This window comes from Balaenoptera physalus (assembly GCF_965194825.1).
Source record: "Balaenoptera physalus genome assembly, chromosome: 14".
Lineage (NCBI taxonomy): Eukaryota > Metazoa > Chordata > Mammalia > Artiodactyla > Balaenopteridae > Balaenoptera > Balaenoptera physalus.
The window spans coordinates 8,197,722-8,214,054 of NC_138893.1; the positions used below are offsets into that span (position 1 = coordinate 8,197,722).

The window sequence follows — 16,333 nt, forward strand, 5'->3', positions numbered from 1 at the left end:
AACTTGGCTTTGTCCATGAATATATGACAAGTAGTATTATTATTTGAAGAAGAAATTTTATACAACCTATAGAAAATTCCTAGCACATTACTGGCACACAGTAAATGTATTATTTTTACGTATGTTATAAATTGCTTATTTATAATATAGACTGTTCCAGCAATGTACATGGTAGTTTATAAATATACATAAAATATATAAAAATAAAATTGGAAGAAGATATAATAGAAGTTTTCTAACAGAAGAGAGGTAAGATGAATCCATACACATTCTAGCAGTCAAAGCAAAATGAAATAAAATTGGGTATTTATTTCACAGTGTGCATGAGCAGATGAACTGCTAAGTAGAAACTCAACTATTTCCAGTATGAAGTAAAATATTTATCCTAGGAGTTTTTCATTAAAAGAAAACTGTAATGTACTGAACAATGTCTTTAGGGCATCTTTAGAGTAAAATCAGCAAATGATATCATATATACGTTAAAGACCCCATAAGAAAAGTGTGATCATAATTTTAGCCCTACTTTTTAGATTGTATAAATTCTTTGTAAAAGAATGTGAAAAAAGGAGAATTTGTGTGTTTATGAAGGTAGGTACGGAGTTAGTTGTTGAATAAAGACTCTCATAGAGGAGCTAGGAAACGCCAGTTGATGACAAGAGATCTGCATTGTGAGATGGGGACACAGTCGGATAGTAATTTTAGAGCCAAAAAAGGAAAAATTTATTGTGCAGTGACCTGAGCGGTGGGGAGGTAGTTAAAAACTGATACAAACATTTGGGCTGGAGAAATTGACTCCGGAATTCGCATACAGAATCCTACAGAGGTGGCGCGTGCCCGCCCTGCGCCCGTCGCGCCCCTCACGTCCCTCGCGCCGTCACGACGTCACGCCCCACCCCGCCCCGCACCCTTCATGACGCCGCGCCCCTCACGTCCGTCGCGCCCGTCGCGCCCCTCACGTCCCTCGCGCCCTCGCGACCTCACGCCCCTCACGCCATCGTGACCTCACGCCCCTCGCGCCCCTCCTTCCCCTCATGCCGTCGCGCCCCCGGCGCCGTCGCGCCCCCGGCGGGAAGCACCGAGAGCTAGGCGCCGGAGAACGTTCGCCGCTCGTGCAGCTCAGCGAGGGCCAGGCCGGAGGAGGCGAAGGCGGCTGCGTCCCAGAGACCTGGGCGCCACCAGCTCCGGCCTGGAAGATGATTGAGGAAACTGGGAGCAAGCGTAACATGGCAGAGAAGAGGCAGCTGTTCATAGAAATGCGTGCTCAGAATTTTGATGTCCTATGACTATGCACTGACAGATTGCAAAGTACAATTTGTACAAAAAACGATGCAGCTTCCATCTTGCTGGTCTCTGGAACATGCTGGAAGCCTTTTGAGACGACGGCCTTGATACACTGGACTCAACCCCTGAGATAAGTGTGTCCCTCCTCGGGACCGACCCTCATCCATCTACCGCCAGCTGAGCACGTGCCTTCCTTCTCATGAGTCGGCGTGGACCAGCCCCTCAGCTCCTCCTCGACTTCGTGATTGGTGCTGTGACAGTGAGGCCCAAGGCAAGTTGATGGTATTTTCTGTTAAAGCTGTGTTAGCATGTGTGGTGGAAAAATGCTGGACAAGTTGAGATATGTTTTCTCCCAGATGTCAGATTCCAGTGGCTTAATGCTGTTTAGCAAGTTTGACCAGTTTCTGAAGGAAGTTCTAAAGTTCCCAGCAGCTGTCTTTGAAGGGCCATCTTTTGGTTACACAGAGCACTCAGCCTGCACCTGTTTTCCACAGCCGAAAAAGAGAATGCTGAATATGCCTTTAGACACAGCAATGGCTGATCCTCCTCCCTGGGGCCTTGTCTGGCTACCTCTCAAGCATAGGCTTGCCCACACGGAGGAGGTCTGCCATCCCGTGGAGTGCTCCCGTTTCCGGTGCGAGGTGGAGTGCTCCTATTCCTGGTTTGAGCGTGGGATGGATTTCTGGTACCCGTGCCGGCAGTTGCCACACCCCAAGCGGTAACAAAATTGCTTTTTGTGTGGCCATGCCAGTGTCCCTCACGGCAACCAATACCAGGTAAAGGAGCATCCCTCCTGGGTAACTGCTTTGTGTCTCAGTCTGTGTCCCCAACAGTTCGTTTGTTTCATCAGTAACAACACTAGGGCCACTTTCCTCATAGAGGCCTACCATAAATAAGGGTGTAGTGTCATGAAATATTAACACTTACATTTATGACGGGGTTTGCAGGTATGTTGTGCTTCATCACTTGATTTGAAAGGCAGAGTTTTTAAAGTATGGGGAAATGGAGTTACGATGACATTTGACAAGGTCCCTTATTCAGTAAATTGGAATGTGACAGTGCTCCCTTTCCAAGTGAAAGGTGTCTTCTTGTTTTAAAATTGTACAAGGGGTACCACCCCCACCCCAAAAGACTTAACTCTCTGAGCTTTAAGGAAGATTTAAAGTTCTTTTTCTCAAGCAAGTTTACTTTGTGCTTATAGGGTTTAAATGTTGCAAAGAAAGCTACATGAAATGAAGTTAAATTTTTGCCTCTGAAGTTGGGGAAATACTGTATTTTACAATTGCCACATGGATGTCTTTACTTTCTAAAATAGTCTTTTAAATAACAACATTTGGGTGGAGCTCAATGTCTGACTTTTCTGTGGTGTTTATAAATCATGTAATAAGTTTAGCACCAATCATTTTTCCTTCCCTTCTCTCAGTTTATTTCCAGAGTTTTAAAAATGTCATACTTTTATTTTCAAACAGTTTCTAGAGCCTTGTCTTAAAACCTTTTCCTTTAGTTTTTGTTGGTTAGTTTACTAAAAGGTAGAAAAATATACAGAGTCATAAGTATAATTCAGGATCTAAGTTCTCAGGCCTGGTCATTCTACCGGAGTTTAAGTATTAGAAAGCTTTGATAAGCGGGGATTTTTCCTCTCTCTTTTTTTTTTTTTCTAGTTAACCTTCTTAAAAGTCAACCAAGAAGAAAGCAAGTAAGTTCATATCAGGGATTAGTTAAAAACAAAAACCAAACTTTAATCAAGTGTATACTTTACTTCCTACATTTCTGACAATGTCTTAGATATAATTTTTTTTATCAGATAGCTTTTCAGTTACAGTTAAACCATATAATTTTGTTAAAATGAACATCCTATCCTGGGTAGGATGTGTTGTTGTGTTGTAAATTCCAGTATTTTTTTTTTTGGTTGAGGTGTCATTATTTTACATTTTTTAAACAAGCAAAGGAAAAAAAAAATAACACCTAGTAGTTTCTTCTCTTTTTCATTGACTCGGGAGAATTTATAGATTTTCAAATAGTTACTTTTTCTTAAAGTACAAGTATCCCACTGTGTTAATTGGCTTGTTAACATTTTCAACTGTTTTTGGTTAGAGTCTAACTCTTTACACTGAGATAGCTCTTTGCCCTATTACATTTTTTAAAATTTATTTACTTATTTATTTATTTTTATTTTTTATTTGTTTTAACATCTTTATTGGAGTATGATTGCTTTACATTGTTGTGTTAGTTGCTGCCTATTACCTTTCATAATGATTGGATTCTCTGGAATGTATCTACTGAAAATCCTCATCCTAGATGTTGGGGCTAGGAGATGAGGAACTTGTTTTTCACCTTAGTTTGAACTTGCTCCTTTAGCTAATTTATAACCCTTATAGAAATGGGAATTTTACGTTTATTTAAAGATAAATGACAGTTTGAATATTGCTTTCTGATTTACAGAGCAGTTTTTCACATGAAAAACTCTGTTGAATTTTTCCATTGCTCTGTAACATACATAAATTGAAGTACAGAAATCACAAGTGAATTCTTATATTTCTGTTTAATCCTCACAACACTCTTGTGAAGTAAGTCTTATTTCTATTCATTGTTATTTTTATTTCAGCTCTATTTTTTCTAGTTTATTAGTTCATTTTTGTTATAGTGACTTAAGATTTCGGGAAAAATCAAGTATTATCAGCATGCATAATTTTGAAGCTGGTATCATAAATGTATCAGTTCTGAATTTTGACGAATATATACATTATGTAGTAGATGCATACTGGTAAGGCCTTTTAGCAATATACGTGTGTGTCTGTGTGTGTGTGTGAGTATAACTTGTTTTCAAGATTAGGACTATGTGCAATACCCTAGTTCTTTGAGGAAGATATCGGTGAATTTTGAGGCTGATGTGAGTAAAGAAGTTTCCACTTAACAAAAAGATGTGTAATCAGTTAAGTAGTAATTTCTTTGAAGATTGTCCACTGTATCTGTACTAATAGTTTGAATGAATGTTTCTCTATGTTCACAACAGATGAATTTAGCATGCATTTAACAAGCTTCTATATGAATTTACATTGTAGATTTGATATGTCTAGTGTTGGTGTTTGGAAGTTTATTTTGATTTTTCTGAAAGTTTTTGTTTAATATTTTATCTAAGTAACTAGCAATATAATTTCTTATTCTTCTAGTCATCAATCCATTCATTTGCCTTTATTATAGAAAAAAAAAAATGCCACATGGTACTATTAAAAAAACAAAACAAAAGAATCCTAGGAACAAGCCCTCATCGTAGTAATAAAGCATGAAGCATGATGGTGGCTAAGAGGCCCTGATATTAGGAATTCCTGATTTAGGGAATAAAAGGGCATTCCACAAACAAATAATAGGGTAACTTTATTCTTTTCAATGACATCTGTTTTGTCCTAGAAAAGCTCAATTAAAAATTAACATTTTCTGGGCATTCCCTGGAAGTCCAGTGGTTAGGACTTGGCGCTTTCCCTGCTGGGGCCCGGGTTCAGTCCCTGGTTGGGGAACTAAGATCCCGCAAGCTGCGGGGCATGGCCAAAAAAAATTAACATTTTCTATGCACAGTATCTAAAATGTGAATCCTCTAGATCAGGAATAGACAAACTTTTTTCTGTAAAGAGTCAGAGAGTAAAGATTTTGGGCTTTGCAGGCCATACTGTCTCTGTCACAGCTACTCCATAATAGCAGAAAAGCAGCCATAAAAAATTGGTAAATGAACAGAGATGGCTATGAGCCAGCAAAAATTTATTTACAGACCCTGAAATTTAAATATCCTACAGCATCACAAAAAATTATTCTTATTTTGATTTTTTTTCAATAATTTAAAAATGTAAAACCATTCTTAAATAGTGGGCTGTACAAAAAGAGGTGGCAGGCTGGATTTTACCATTAGGATATAGTTTGCCAACCCTTGGCCTACATGTTTTTCAGTAGGGTTCCTCCCCTGCCACCAATAGTAGAATAACTTTGACTAGACCTAATTATAATGAACCTCATAGATGGCTAGGGATAGAGTTCTCCTAACTTAAGTCCAAAGTGACATTTTATCATTCTAAACAAAGTATCCCAAAATAATAAAGAATTTGTTATATCTTGAGAAAACATTTTTTAATAACATGTTTTAATAACATGAAGTAAACTTGTCATATTCTCTGTTGGAATTTTGGAAATAAGCACCAAGATATCTTATATGTAGATAAGTTTTTGCCTTCTTTAAAATTATTTTGAAAAAATTTTAATTCTCCCTCATTTTAATCTGCATGTCTGATTTAAATGCTTAATGATTCTGAGAATATTGATTGAGAATAATTTAACTTTTTAAAACTTCTTAGTTTTATACATAGCAGTTTCTCATTAATATGTAAACATTTATAAAAGTTTGAAAGCAAAAATCATATGGCCTGAGCTTTGCCATTCACCTTTCAATATGTAAAAGGACATTCAATATCTTATTTTTTAGCTCTTCAACTTATATGCAAATAGCTATTTACCAAGTTATTTTAAATAATGTAACAAAATGCCTAAACCCTCAAATCAAAACACAATGCCAGGATCTTGACCTACATCTAAATATTTAGTCTTCTTATGTGATGTACCAACATTCTGAAATTTCTGTTAATATTTCATTATTTCCCAAATATATAATTTGCACACATCTACGTATATATACAGGCAAAATATATTTTTTTATGTTTTAATTTCGTAAAAGGGGTATCACTGTTTATTCAGTCCTTTTGGACTCTACCCACTGACTATAGTGGCACTAAGATTTACTATATATGATATTTCACTGTAGCTTATTCATATTGACTACCTGTAAAATATTCTATTGTGGGAATATAGCACAGTTTATTCTTTCATTTTCCCATTTAGAAGAAATGAGTTGTTTTTGCTATTATGAGAACAGCATTTCTATGAATATTCTTACATATGTCGCCTATTAATATTCAAGAGTTTCTCTTAGGTATGTATCTAGATCTTGAATAGCTAAACCATAGCATATATGAGTGTTCGACTTCAGGAGGAAATGTCAGAATGGTTTTATAGTGGCTGCATAGTGGTTTCAAACTTCTATTTACTACTAGCAATGTATAGCAGATTCTGTTGACCCACATCTCTCCTACACTTTGAACAGAATTTCTCATTTTGCCAGTAGAATGCTTATAAAATGCTATTTAACTGTGGTCTTGATTTGCATTTCCCTGAAGACCAGTAATCTTGAACTTCTCTGTTTATTCCTTTGGCAATTTTTCTTTTGGGATATTTGTGCTTATATATTCTTTTTGATACTGATCTAGTTGTGTGTATGGTGAATGTCTTTTTCCAGTTTGTAATTTAGCTTTGAAATGTCTTTAATTTAAAAATTAATCTTTGATGAATAAAAGTGATTAACCTTACTATTTTAAGTTTAGTAATCTTCTCTTTTATAGAAAATTGTTTTCATGCATTATTTAAGATACCACATGTATACTGAACTCTAAAAATATTCACTTATAATTTTTTTCAGTGTTCAAATGTTATCTTTTTTTAGATTTAGTCTAAATCCATATGGAAGTGATAGTTTTAAATGGTGTGAGATAGGAATCCAACATTAACATTTTTCCATATAAATTATTTTTCCAACTCAATTTATCGAACCATCTCTTCATTGTTACTCATTTATCATACCACCTCTGGTCTATGTCTAATATCTATACCTACATGGGTCAGTCAATTTCTGATTGATCAACTGGTTAATTTGCTTCTTGTACACAAAAACCACACTGTCATATTTGCTATTTCATAAAGAATCATAGTAATTGTTCTACTTTTACACACACATGCTCGCATGCACAGGTACACACACACACACACACACACACACAATTCTTGGACATTTTAGAATTGTCTCTTAAGTTCTCTGACACATCCTGTTGGAAATTGCATTGAATCTAAAGATTAAAGAGAAATGATATCTTTATAATATACTTCTTATATATGAACACAGTTTACCTGTTCATCTATTTAGTCTTCTTCAGTATTTCTCAATAAAGTTTTTATAATTTCCCCAGGAAAGTTCTTAAACATATTTTTGTTAGCTTTATTCCTGATTATTTCATATTATCTCTTAGTCTCATAAATGGCATACTTCCTTTATTACATTTTCTAGTTATTTACTGCTGATATACAGAAATGCATTACTGTTTCTACATTAATTTTATACCCAGCTTATAATGCATACTCTCTTATTGTCTTAAATAACTTATCCATGTATTCTTTGGGGTTTTCAATGTAAACTTAAATATAGACACAGTTCATTAATTTTGGCTCTCTTCATTACTTTATAAAGTATCTAGAGCTTTAACTTTTTAGGTTCATACCATTTTACAGCCCTCCCCAATTTTGATACATACAGTTTTCATAGCCTTTCAATTCCAAATATTGTTTAAATTTTCATTATGATTTCTTCTTAAACCCATGCATTAGTTAGGAGGCTTTCTTTGTTTCCAAATATTCAGGGATTTATTTTTTTTAGTTTACTCTTTATTATTTATTTCTAAAGTAATTATTTTGTTATCAAAGATCTTGGTCGGTAGTACATCTATTTTTTAATATATTGAAGGTTTTTTTATTTCCTAATACCTAGTCAGTTTTTTAAATGCTTCATATTTGCTTAAAATAAAATGTGTATTATTTCACTGTTAAATACATAAATCTCTTGTATGTTATTTTAATTCTATTTTAAACACATGGTCCATCTGTTCTAATATTTCTGCTTCTGTTCAACTCTGTTACCTTGCAGGCTTTTTTTTTTTTTTTTGATGATTGTGCCCTCCAGTGTCTTCGTGAGTTCATTTTACCCTAGAAGGAGAAGTGTATCTGTGGGATAGAGAGTAATTTGCTCTACCTTTTTATAACCTGAATCTCTGCAGCAAAGGGACCAGCAATTTTAAATGACCTTAAACATATTAAAAGAGATAAGGGAATTTGAAACAAGAGCATAGAACAGCCTAACTACTGTCTTAAGCATTTTGCATGGGGTGAAGTTGGACCCATGCTCAGTGGACAGAGAACAGATAAGCCCAAGGGTGGCCCTGTACCTATGTACAACCCTAAGAACAGATAAGTCCTATCTATCAGAGAACTATAGTCAATTACTCACCTTCCTATAAACAACTCTTACGTCTGATTTTCATCCTCCTAGAACACCATGATAAAATTCAGATTTTTACTTCAGGAGGACTGGGTGGGGCCCGAGATTCTGCATTTCTCACAATTTCCAAAATGATCGTTATGCTGTTGGTCCTAGACATCACTTCAAGTGGCTGGGCTAGATTAAAATTCCCCAGTTTAGAGGAGAGAATCAGAAAGCAACTGCCCTAAAGCCATTATTGCCTACTGGTTTTCTGGGTTTTTTTTCTCATTTCCTCTCAATAAGAAAATGAGGGCTTCTGCACTGTGTTGACTTTATGTACTCCTAAGAACACGTGGACCAGAGTTCTTGCTCAGGGCAAATGTGGAGGCCAACAGGGCAGGGTCAGAGGAAAAACAAATGCTTTCAGCAGTTCTCCTATTTTACCACTGCTGTGCTGGGTTGACTCCTGACACTGCCCTGCAAAGAATATCTCTCTCTTTCTTTCTCTCTCCTCCCTCCCCCAACCCCGCCCCCCGCCCTGCCCCCACCCCCAGCCGCCCTCCCCTTCTCAGTCTCTCTTTGTAGTTCCTCAGGGTAAATCTTGCGATGAGACAGCCAGCACACAAATTCAGCACCTTGGTCAGGACCCACTGGCTAAACAGACTTGGCAACTCATAGTTTAAAAACTGGCAAATTAATAACTCCCTGTATCCGCTATGACTTATTTCCCTCCACCCTTTTACAGTTGGTCTTTACAAGAGGTGTCTATTACTTGCCTGTATTTTTTCTCACCTCTTACTCACTTTTTAACCCTTCTAAATTGGTTCTTAAAATCCATCACCTCACTAAAACAGTTCTAGCAAAGATCACCAATGACTACATGACACTAAGAACAACAGGCAATGTTTTAGTGTAATGACTAAATTGAAGACTAAATGGATTGACTAAATTTAGACTACTGCCTGTGGAAGATTTGTGAGGATGAAAAGAGTTAATGAAAATGAAACTGTTAAAACAGTACCTGGCACACAGTAAATACTCAAAAATATTAGCTATTATGATCTGACTTTACTTTTTGTCACTATTCAACTCTGTTGAGTATTATTTGAATCCTAAAACACTTCTCTTTGGCTTCTGGTAACATGTTCATCTTATTTTATTTCAACTTCTATTGTTATTTCTTCTTTGTCTCTTTTGCAGGCTCATAATTCTCTAGCTGGCCATTAGATGTTAAAGATCCTCAAGTCTAGATCCCATAATCACCTTTTATCTCACTCTAAATGTTTTCCCTAGATGTTCTTATCTTACCTGTAGCTGCAATTACCACCTCTACACAAATGACTTCTATTTATCTTTATTCCAAGCCCAGACCTTTCTTTTGATCATCAGACACATATATAACTGCATTGGAAATTACATGAGCACCTCAAATTCAGCATGTCCAAAACTAGATCCATCAACAGTCCTCACTCTAAATATGGATTTCTTCCAGATTTACTATTTCAGTAAAAAAAATCCTTTGTGTAAGCTAGAAACTCACATCAACATGCAGTTCCCCACCAGTCTCTATTGCTTTTACCTCTGATGTGCCTTGAGCATCCGTCCAGTTTTTTCCATTTGCACACCACCTGGTCTAAACTTCTGTCTTCCCTAGCTTCAACTAACTGTTGATAGAGAGCTTCTTTACCGTCTACACACAACCAGTCTGAATCCTTCCAAATTGTATATCTCATTACAATCAGATCCATCTTTTAAAAACACAAATCTGACCATGATACATCTCTCTTCAAATCGATCAATGGCTCTGCATTGCACTTTGGCAAATAGAAATGTCTTAACTTTACCTATGAGATTCTTTATGAGCTAACCTCTACTTTCTTTGCCAGCTTTGCCTGAAACCACGCAACTTTGTTCTCTCTTAACCAGCCATACTGATTTCTTTGATCATCTCCTCTTTCTTGCCACACTCCTTCTCCCTACAAAACCATTGCATATACTATCCTCTCTGTAATGTTAATACCTCCTCTCTTGACTTAGATAACACCTACTCAGCCTTTTGAGTTCGTCTCAATTCAAGTATCTCTTCCTCTAGAAATACTTTCATAATTTCTCACTTATTCAAATTACCCAATATAAGTTTAAATAGCTCCATGTGACCCTCAATATAGTACATGTCACAATTGCAATTTTATCTTTGCCTGCATGATTATGTGATTTACATTATATCCTTTCTTAGGAAAGTTACATTTGGATAGAAACCATGAATTTAACAGAGGGACTGGTTATTAGTGTGCATTCAATAAATGCACTTTGAATAAAATATTATAAATAAAATGAAAGTAATGAATGTGCATTCCCAACAGCAAAACTGCATTGATTATAAGGAAGGTTACCAGGTTATCACTGAAATCTAGCAGGACTGGTTCTAGGATTGATCTTGTCCCATGCTTTCCATGGCCTCCTTTGTTCTCCACCACTTTGTTGTTTCACGTTTCTTTCTGGATAGATACATAGATAGGTAGATAGACAGACAGACATAGATATATATGTAGATGTACAGGGATCTCTATCTCTTTGCCCATTGATGTTCCCTTTTATTTTATATAGAATACAATTGACTAGTGGTGAATGAACATAATTAAACAGAAAGTGCGTGCTTTCTACAGTTGATCACTAGGCATGAATCCTGCTGAAGAAAATGAAGTTGAAATCTTTTGCATTTGACACAGTGTTGCTTCTTTTTTTTTTTTTTTTTGTCATTGTAGAGGATTTTTATGAATCTGAAGAATTAGAAACTTATTTAAAGACCAAAAGGGAATTCCCTGACAGTCCAGTGGTTAGGACTTGGCACTTCCACTGCTGGGGCCTGGGTTCAATCCCTGGTTGGACAACTAAGATCCCAGAAGTAGCCTGGCACAGCCTAAATAAATAAATAAATAAATAAATACCAAAAAAAAAAAAATATCAGTGCAACCTCCTCACCTAGATACTGTGTTTAAAGATGTTTCATGTTATAAACTCTACATAGCTAAGCAAACACCGTTCGTTTTACAAGGGAGCTGGTTTTAAATTGAGGAATCAGGGTGATGGCCAAAACCAGTTTCTGACTTCTGGAACTATAAAATTAGTTAGGTAATGGCATACTTTTCAGCTGATTAATTTTTTTTCTAGCTGGGACATCTGCTGTCATTTGAAAACTGTCCAATATGAATATCTGAAGCAGATGGGAACAGCATGGAAGATGTCAGTTTGGCTTGTTGTTATAAGTAATATTTGCTTCTTTTGGATAAGCCTTTATACTGAACAGGCTCTCATTTTTAGCCTTAGGCAATGGTCACCAATCACAGGTAAAAGTAGGCTTGGTAGCCCAGGAGACGAACTACCTTCCATGAAGCAGAGTCTCCAGGACACTACTTAACATTGCTTTGATGCTCACATGTTGTATGATTAAACACTTGGTGAGATCTTGGGGTTGCCAGCTGGACATGATTTGACACCCTTATTAATCTTGAGAAATGTTCCCACTTTTATCCAATTAGAAAAATTTTGGAAAAGCCCTCATGCCATGTGTCTCTGTTGCTTTCAGCAGATAATGCCAGCTGGCAGTTTTCTTTTCATTAACTGAACTGCGTCTTTCAGGATAACTTCAGTGTGTTGTAATTTCACGGGTAATGATGGTCAGTGGAAAGTGGGTATTGCCTCTTATAGGCACCTAAAAAATATTGGAAATCTTTAGAGATCTCCAGATGCCCTCAAGCCACAATATAGTATCTCTCCTTCTGTGATTGGTTTCCCTTTAAAGCCTGGCCATAAACCTCAATTCCTTGCATCTAGCTTGCTGGTAGAAGTACTTGACTTTGCCAATGTCATGGTCATCTATGGCAGGGGAATAAAAGAGCACGAAGTTCTTTTAAAAGAGCCTAAAAATTCAGTCCTTCAAGAAGGAAGTTTGTATGGAGTACTTATGATGGTCTGGACCTTTTTCTAGGTACTGATACATTAAAAGAGAGTGTCTGCTCTTCAAGATCTCACAGACTAGTAAGGCCTCAGACATGCAAAAAAAATAATTTAATGCAGCAAGTTTATAATAGAAATTTGTAAAAATAATTATGAAAAAAAAGGGGAGAATCTGGGAAAACAAACTTCTATTTGAGTCTTTAATAATCAGAAGAATTCATTAAGGTACAAAAGTGAAGGGAACATTATTCCAGGCAGGAACAAATGTATACAGGTATAAGAATGCACTTTTGGGGCTTCCCTGGTGGTGCAGTGGTTAAGAATCGCCTGCCAATGCAGGGGACACAGGTTTGAGCCCTGGTCCAGGAAGATCCCACACAGCCCTGGTCCGGGAAGATCCCACATGCCGTGGAGCCAACTTAAGCCCGAGTGCCACAACTACTGAGCCTGTGCTCTAGAGCCTGTGTGCCACAACTACTGAAGCCCACACACCTAGAGCCCATGCTCTGCAACAAGAGAAGCCCCCGCAGTGAGAAGCCAGTGCACCGCAACAAAGAGTACCCCCCGCTGGCCACAACTAGAGAAAGTCCACGCACAGCAACAAAGACCCAACACAGCCAAAAATAATAAATAAAATAAATAAATAAAAAAAAAAAAAAGAATGTACTTCTGACCATTAGAAATGCATCAGATGAATGAACAGACAGACAAGGAACTTTCCAGGTCTGTGTTTCACAAACTTTGTGGCCTCAGAACACCTTTACACTCTTAAATATTCTTGGGAATCCTGAAGAGCTTGTTTTACATAGGTTGTATCTGTCAGTATTTACCATATTTTAAATTTAAACTGAGATATTTTTAAAATATTTGTCTTAATTCATTTAAAAGACACACACATAACATACTAATATAAATAACATTTTATGAAATAATTATATTTATTAAGAAAAAATAATAGGAAGAGTGGCATTACTTTATATTTCTGAAAATTTCTTTTATTTCTTGGCTAATAGAACACAACTACATTCTTATATCTGCTTCTATATGCAAGCAGTTGCACTATGTTTTTTGCCTAAAATATATGGAAAAAATCTGGCCTTGGCACCAGATGGGGGTAACTGGAACGAAGAGGAGCTTTTTAATGGCCTTTACAGATAATTGTGGTTATTATTCTTTAATTCTACATAAGAATTCTACAGGTGGCAGGTTTAAAGGTCTGTTGCAATGACAAATCTAAAATTATACTAATAAACTTTTCATAGTCAGTTACCTTAAAATCCATTGATCTGTCTTGCACTGTGAATAGACCTCTTACCCATGAATCATTTTGTAAAATCACAGATTGGCCATTTGGAGATATTGGCTTACTTGTGTTATGCAGATCTTCTAAATGTTGACACATTTCCTTTTTCAATAACAAAAATTACATTTGTTAATATCACCACTAATCTCATCAGAAAGTCACTAGTATTTATTGAGAAGCTGTTGAGTTCACAGTGGCAGATACAGTTTTCCAGAATTCCATTTTTTTGCTGTTAAGATTGAATTTTATCAGTTTTTTTCCTTAAAGCAACAAGCCAAATCTGAATACCTATAGTTTGTCTATCAGTCGTTCTTTCAAGAAAAACGGTGTTCCAGGAAATACAGTGGCAAGTGCAGCTTGCAGCTCAACCTTATAAGTGCTCTTCCTTAAGAAAACCATTGTACTTGGGTACGCAGCAGAAGTACTTAATGTAAACTTCCCATTGTATCATCTAGAACATTACAAAAAGCATGTAGTCAATATTAAAAAAGTATGACTCAAGGATAAAAATATAATAAAATTAGTAATTTCTACTGCCTCATCAAGGACATTCTTACATGAAACTAGCTAACTAGCTTTTTTTTTTCATCTTTTTTTCCTGCAAGTGTGTGGAGGAAAATATACAATGGCTGCTTATACAGTCTGGTGCCATTGTCCTGATTTGTGCTTAGGCACCACCGGTTTTCACCACCACTGTTTTTGAACCATCAGTGTAAATCCAACACAATAAAAAGAGCAAATAATTCCCAGTTTTGATCTTGAAGGCCCCCTGAAAGTATACCATTCTTTAGAAACTGCTGTTCTCTATAAAATTATGAAATAGCTAGAAGAAAGGAAACATAGGAGAAAAGTAAAATTCATTGAGCAATCACTATAAATTAGGGACTAAAGAACAGTAGTCAGAATTCATTTGGTTAAAAATAATTAAAACAATTATTTTTAAAAAATTAAATCAATTAGCCAGACAAAAATAGAACTCTAACAAATTAGCTGAGGCAAAAAGGGACTGTATTGGCTCACATAGACATCCTGAGGTCAAATTAGGGGAGTCGCAGGAGCTCAAGAATGATTGAAAATGGAGAAACACACAGCATCAGGCTACTCTCCAACTCTCATCTAGCCTTGTGGGAAAGGCTTTATTTTCTGAGCAGGTCTTCCCGTGAAGTTGGGGCTCTTGGCTGCTGGCAACTCTGGGCTCATCTTTCTGACTCTCATCAGATATGAAAAGACTTTCTTCCATTATTAATTCTAATATGAAAAATTTAGGTCAAAGACTGATTCATCCTGGGGAGTATGCCATCTGTGTGGCCAGGATGGCAGGGGAGAAGTAGAATGGAAGATGGCCTCTGTGATTGGTGGGGCCCACTGGAATCATCTGTTTGGACTAAGGAGAGGAATAGTTCCAAGAAAATAACGTGGACGTTGTTTTCAGGAGAAAGGAAATCTTCTGGGCAAATTAAACAGGTTAGTGTTAGATAGATAAATAGACAGATAGTTAGAAATGGATCGTCAGCCAAATTGTGAGTCCGCTGAATTTTGAAAATGAGGAACCTAATTGTCAGAGAATTTAAGTAACTCCCAGCATCACAAAACTGTTAATTCAGGGAGCTGCTTTTGAATACCTGCTTCTGAAGCTTCTCACTTTGTGGTGCTGCTTCTCAGAACAGAATGGGTGTGGATGATTCAAAGGGTCAATCTGTCCATAAAGCTCAGAAAAATCTGAGGTTTTTCAGTACATCTCCTTACTTAGCACTGCTATCTTAGCCTGATATTAGTATTTTTATATGTATTAATGATTTGATGTTAGAAATGATGGATTCATGCATGATTAGATGTATGGTATAAACTTTCTGTGATAGCTTATCCATAAAGAGTTGCTGTAATATCATATGGTGCCATATTAATGACTAATAGCTATCGGATACTTACTACGTGTCGAAATCCAGGTTAACCACTTTGTACATATTGTGATAATTCTTTCAACAGCCCCATGAGCCAGATAACTGTCATCACCACCCTTTCATGGGTGAGGAAGCTGACTTTCTGGAAGGTTAAATACTGCCCCCGCTCCCACACATCACGTACCCACACACACTCTTATTCAGGGTAGGCTAGATTACGCTGAGCAAACAAACAGACCAAAAAGCTTGGTGCCTTGAAAAAACACAGTTTTATTTCTAGTTCCCATTTCCAGTTTATTGTAGTTGAGAAGTGGTGTGTTGTTTATTATTGTCCCTCAGGAACTCACTCCAAAGAGGCAGCCAGCACCTGAGAGGGAGAGAGATTTCTGCAGTGTTACACTGGTATTTCAGTGCTCCAGCAGAAAAGCGATGCATGGCTCCTAAATGTACAGCTGCAGCCAGAACTAGTTACGTGGCCCCTCTCAGCCCCAATAGGTATAGAAAAGCAAACCTACGACATGCCTGGAAGGAGAAGAACCGAGAATATTTGACAAACAAAGAACAAACATCAGAAGCATCTCTTCCCATCTGCCTGAAATTATGGTGTCTGGAATCTCAATGTTCATTTCTTCAACTGAAGGCATTATTGTTCCATAAGTATAAATTGCCATAAGAGAATAGCACACTCATCTGTCATTTAATTAACAATTAGGTTTAAATTACCTGATAAGTTATAATACGCTTTGAATATATATGAGAATTATTTTC

At 36.7% G+C, this 16,333-nt stretch overlaps 1 pseudogene across 1 annotated transcript; it reads left to right on the top strand.

The window, feature by feature from the left end:
- The first annotated feature begins 1,094 nt into the window (after positions 1-1,094).
- On the top strand, positions 1,095-2,402 carry LOC309643136 (dystrobrevin beta pseudogene; annotated as a pseudogene). The gene has a single exon. The product of its transcript is annotated as a dystrobrevin beta pseudogene (transcript).
- Positions 2,403-16,333: the final 13,931 nt, after the last annotated feature.